Genomic DNA, 6131 nt, shown 5'->3' with positions numbered 1-6131 from the left:
AGGCAGATTCGCAGGAAAATATCGTTCCAATCTTAACAATTGCAATGCCACAAGGAAGTTGATTACAGCTGACACAAGCTCTGGGCATCAAATGGCTGTCAAAACGTGTTGAATAAATGGGTGGAATTAATTCATTCCTTCTGGAGATGAATTTAAAAATAACTGCGGAAGAAACAGAATTCGTAAGCAAGGTGGGTGGGAAGGAAGAAGGGCGGGGGGGGGGGGGGGGGGTTCCTTTGCACCGAAGGTCCATCCTTGTGGAAGCGAAAGGTGGCTTTCTTTTGTTGCCACACGGCGACAAACCGCAATTGGCTGACTGCTGGAAGCTCATATTTCTTTATGCCTAGCATTTTTAGTGTTCTCAGCGTCAACAAACCTTCGTGCTAGCTAATTTGGAAACAGTTCAAAACGCACATAACTCCTACATCCTTTCTCAACACTTTAAAACTTTTACAAAAGTTGAGCGTTCCATGGGTCAAGCATTCCGCGCCGACCGTAACCAGAAAAAAAAAAGGGGGGGGGGGGGGGGGGTCTGTCTGTTGTTGCCAGGAAAGAAGAAAAGGAAAGTGCACAGGCCTGCTCACTGGTTCAAGCCGAGCCACAATCGCTACCATGTGCAGATAGTAGGAGAGTTGAAAGAAGATGGGATAGAAAGACAGGATAGAAAAGACGCGCGGTATAATTACCCAGGCCGATTCCGGAGGCAGTGCAGTACCGGGCCAACCGGTGGCGGAAGTGAAGCAACCTTCAAGCACTCCGCCATATTTCCAAAAATAAGTCCAATTGGGACCCGTGGGTGACGTAAAGCACATTCCTTTGACACGTTCTTAAATGGTGGCTAATGCAAGCATAGCATGAGCACCGCACAGCCTTCGTTCGCTCCGGCGAGTGCTGCGCTTCATGGATGTTGCCAGGGTGCAGCTGGGAATGCATAACTGCCCCAACCATCCCGGTGCAATCCCAAAAGAACTATACTGCACACGTGTATTTTATGCGCCTTTGGTTCATACCATTCTCATTCGTCCCTTGTGTTCCTTCGTTATGATTTTCTTTGCCTCATAGTCGGCCTTTACAAACTGCGCCCCCCCTCCCTCCTGAACTTGCTATTGTAATTCAGCTTCGCGGAAAAAGCTGATTTTTCTTGATTTTTTTTTTGGGGGGGGGGGTGGCGAGGAGATGAGTCAGTGGCAAAAATAGGCGATGCTTGTTACAATTTATCCAGCTGTCAAATACCTATAAATTCGTTACCTAAAAATATTTTTACCTTTGTTCCTTTTTCGTGGGCAGTTGGGAGGGGGGGGGGGGGGGGACTATAGATGGCATCTTGGATAGTAAACACTTGAAGGGTTGACACAGCCCCTGTGACCTCACAGTGCAGTTGCAATCACACCAAATTACACACAGCTACATGCAGGCAATGCACAACTACGCCAAAATCGGATCACTCTGGGTACCTTTCTAACATGCATGCCCTAGGTGCAGTACTTTGTTTAAATCTTGAATTTTTTCAACGGTTTATGGCGTTAAAATTTGAAACGGATCAGAGGCTTGCTAGAGGGACGTAAAGTACCCACCACATGTAATTAGTCCTCACGAGGAGTAGAATTCATTTCTGTTCCCTTTTCCTCTCATCTCGTTGGCTGCCATGATTGGCCGTACGTCACAGTGGCTACTGTGTGGGGTTTTTTTTATTAGCCAGCACTCATGAACCGACACCTCATTAGTAAAACTTGTGTGAGAACAGCTTTGGAAAGTTACTTGATAATCAAATTTCACTTACTCGTCTTTTTCCACACCTGAAAACGCCAAGTTAAAAAATAAATACGGAATCTAACGCTATAGTAAATGTAGTGTCGACAAACTCAGAGAGAAAGTGATAGCAGTTGTCGCTTTCATGGTCTGTGTGATAAGTCTGTCATACGGCAACTTACATTTCTGGCAAAGAAAAAATTTCATTCCCTAAGTGATACTTAGGCTGTTCTGCAGCGAAACTTGGGGGGGAGGGGGGGGGGGGGACTCTTTTTAGCTCGCTTTGATGTCTGATGTGTAACTATTTCTAAGATAAAACGATAGTTAGGGTAGTCGCGCGAAAGCTATAGCCTGCCTTCCGCATCCCCTCCCGTAGACCGTGCAGGCGGGCGGCATCGTGGGAGACTCGCAATTACGTGTGCATACAGCTAATTCGTTCGAGAGTCACTCGAAATTTTCTCAAGAGTATTGTATTCCTGCCCTCCACAATGCCAAATTTAGGAAGGAAATGGCTACCACGAGCTACGTACAGCCGCGAGTAAAAAAGATTAGCACAATGAAGTCACCGGAGCGGTGCAAAGCGCACTGCGCCTTTGACGCGGCGCCGTGCTTTGCGAACACATACTGGCAATTTTGTTATCGGCGTGTTCGTAACCGCAGCGCCAAGCGTCACTAGTCACGTCACTAGTGCTAACCTTTTTTACTCACGACTATACATCTCTTACGTTCGCAGCAACATTATTGGCATGCTAAATATATATAGCGTTGTTGATAAACTTTTATATTGTGCATTAATGTTTAGAAATAAGCGGAACAGGATTTCTTCACTTCTTCTAAGCAGCAAATTTCGCATCAGTGCGAGATATATACGACAGCATAATTGCAAGGCATCTGCTTCTAAGGCGTGGGGTCGGTGGACTTCATGCAGTCACCGCCGTCGTTGTCTCATCAAAAAAAAAAAGTGGCCGCAAAGCGCGTCTAATGTTTTCCTTTTCTTGTTCTCCGTAGCGCAACCTCCAGAAGGTGCTGCGTGTTTGTTTTTGGATACACGACGCCCTTTCCCAAGTGTGTAGGCTAGACAGCTTTTGCTTCTAAATAACTCGTCACAAATCATCAAAAAACCTACATGCGACACTCCTTTAGAATCAAATAACGATATCACTAGGGCGAATGACAGCAAATCATTCTCACCTAGTCCAGGAGCCGACAAGGACGGTAATTCTGCGCAAGAGTAAAAGTAGCACAATGGAGCAGTTTACACTTTGTCACCAACTTTTTTCACTGGGGAGTCGAGCACGCAATGAAACTCTCGCAGCACAATGCAGATGCCGAGTTTTTACACTGTCTCAGTAGTAGGAGACTCAAAATGAGTCCACGAGCGATAAAACTTTCTCTTCGGACAGCAGCTGCATGCATGTCCTCAAATTGATTAATTAGTTATCGCCTCGAGTGGTTATTCTCGCTGCACGAGTATCTATCCAGTCAAAGCCTTTGACTGCCAACGCAGGTGCTGTCCACAAGTATATACCGCCAACTAAGCGGCTGTGTGGCGAGACTTGAGCAATACGTAGCTCTCTCTCATTGGAAGGATATGGCGGCTTACAAGTCTGTACAACCTTGCCTTGTACTTGGTCACTGGAGTAGCTTCGGCGCCCACAGTGGCTTCTACGTCATTTGGTATCCTCTTTTTTTTGTTTCAATTTCTTATTCTTATTACTACACCCCACACTATGCCCTAACATGTGCCCAAACTGTAATGAGTACCCTGCCCTGCACCACACTCCCTTGGCGAGCCAACTCAAATCGGCAGTCCCCTCTATTCCCCATTTCGGACCCAGCCCAATTGGAAGCTATTGGAAGCTGCACTGTCTAGCTCGGGCCTGGATGACCAGCGCAAGCTGGTAGACAGGGCCAGGCCGACGGCAGCCGCTGCTGCAGCCCTGGTCGAAAGGCCCCTCCCGGACAGGGCAAACTTCTTTATTAGACCAAATAAGTGTTTTGATGATCATCATCATCAGTGATTAGCAGTCGTATCTATCTGTAGAAAATTAACCTCAAAAAATGCCGATGAAATTAATGCGTCTTCTTTCATGTTGGGGTACATGTCTTAATGTTCGGTGGTTCGAAACCGGCAGTGAACATCACTAAATATGATTATTTTCTTGCACCGTTATGATAATTTTCTTAAAATGTGAACTAGTGCGACCCGTAAATATCATAGTAATGCTGCATTGTGGACGACATAATACATCCACTCAAGGTGAGTAATACATACGAGCTTCGTATATTCCAGGTGAAGCTGAAGGCCATTTGAAGAGAACAACAAAATGTCCCTCTGTCGCTAAATGGTGCCATAACAAGAAGTCTTACATACTCTTGCCAATTATCTCGAATTCCTCACACGCTAATTACGTACTACGATGACCTATCATGATATGAGATATACTAAACCATGATTCTCATAGTAACCATTATGACCTGTGTAGAGCGGAGTGATAGCGAAACAACGTAGAAATGAGTACATACCAACTGGGAAGATGTCAGCTGAACCTGGAGGCCACGCAAAGTAATATCGAAACGCTAAGTTAACACACAACGACGTCAAAGCACAACCAAGTTTTGCTACCACCTGTGAGTTAGACAAGCAAACCATAACAACACTGTGGCATATTTTTAACAAAATTCACTCTGCATCCGGCGGCGTTGCCAGATAATTTAGGGCAGTCACAAAGACAGAACGTGGAATTGTACGAGAGTTGTATGGTTAAATTGGCAACCTCTAGCAGAATCTAAAGTGTTGATAACGGCGTTTGAACAACAGCGTGTAAATCTACACACAATTACCTGTGTCTCCAACTGCGTTCCAAAATACTGGCATTCGTCCCGTTATTCCCGGCGCCCAGGAACCAGTTACGTTAGTAGTATTTTCCAAACAGCAAGAACAGCGATAGACAAGAATGCATTTATACAAAGAGCATGCGTTTGCAAATTTCTTGCACAGGCTGGATGCAACCAGAGACTCGGTACGCGAGCACAACAAATGGTGATTTTTTTTTTTGTTGAAGTGAATTCCACGCGTCTAGCATTCGTTTTTTTTTTTGTGTGTGTGAAAGAATCATTTCCTCGTTTGCTAATAACAATACGGGGAAATCATCACTCAGAGGTCGGGACCAATAATAGGCCAATATTGCTCAATTGGTGGCAATCCTCGCCTTTATTGAAAAGTTGTCGTCCACATGCCTATAGCAAAGGAACATTTAATCGGACATTTGAATACTTTGCTCATGAATAATATGTTATCCGAGACTTTGCACGATTTGAAATCAATAAAAGATGATCAAAGAGCTTCCATACCTGGAGTCATCTGTATGCTGGGCGCTAAAGTGTTAGCAAGAGAGAATAGTGGGGTATACATTATATTTATTTAGGAGTTCAGGTGTTTATCGTGCACATTTTCTGAAAAATTGGGGTGTCTTGCAAATTGCAGGCTTTCTTTTAGGAACGGGCAATGGCTGTCAAGATGCAACGTGTCTTAAAGTGTCAATGGTAATTTGTCCAGAGGCTAATATGCGGTGTTAAACGAGACATACCTATGATGTGGCGGTGAGTGCTGGGTAACGCAATGTCTTGAGCAGCGAGAAGAGAGAAACTCTGAAGGTCGAAGAGCACCTCGCGGTATTGCTTAGTATAACACTTGTTCTTCCCGTGCTGCCCCTTACAAAAATGGTGTATAGACAGTCTATAGACTTCTTATAGATTATATTGCCTTCCTATAGATATTTAATTTTGTCTATTCATAATCTACAGAATGCCTATAGACAAAAGTCTACTAGAAGTGCACGGCCACAAATCTACAGATTGTCAATAAACTGTCTATAGAATTTGTATTGCCATCAGACTGTTCTCTAGGGTTTGTCTATGGAGAGTCTATAGACTTTATAGACAGACTACTACAAACAGTCTAAAGACTATCTAAAAAAATTTTAAGGACAGTTCTGAACAGTACAACGAATGTAAGCGCATCGCAGGATTACCTCAAGGTACATTAAAGAAGTGAAGAAACGAAAAAGCGTTGCGGTACTTTCTTCGCTTTCTTCAGTTCATTACTGCACGCTCAAGTAACACTGACTGCTGTGATAAAGGTCAACTAAATAAAACGGGTGTTTAATGAATCCAGAACTTTGTAAATCTAGCTGAACAAAATATGTGACAGTGATTGCAAGAAATGTGCACTGTCCTCCAGAACTGTCTCTGTCACGCTACATTATCGCGTAGTTTAATTCCTTAGAAACGAAACCAAGCAGCCAACAACACCTTCAAGACACCGAAGTTTTCTTACCTAGCCATGCTGTGCTGAGTCCTGGGAGACCTTTAACAACAAA

The sequence above is a fragment of the Amblyomma americanum genome, chromosome 6 (genome assembly GCF_052857255.1).
Source record: "Amblyomma americanum isolate KBUSLIRL-KWMA chromosome 6, ASM5285725v1, whole genome shotgun sequence".
In the NCBI taxonomy this organism is placed as follows: domain Eukaryota; kingdom Metazoa; phylum Arthropoda; class Arachnida; order Ixodida; family Ixodidae; genus Amblyomma; species Amblyomma americanum.
Note: the sequence above shows the minus strand (reverse complement) of the source record.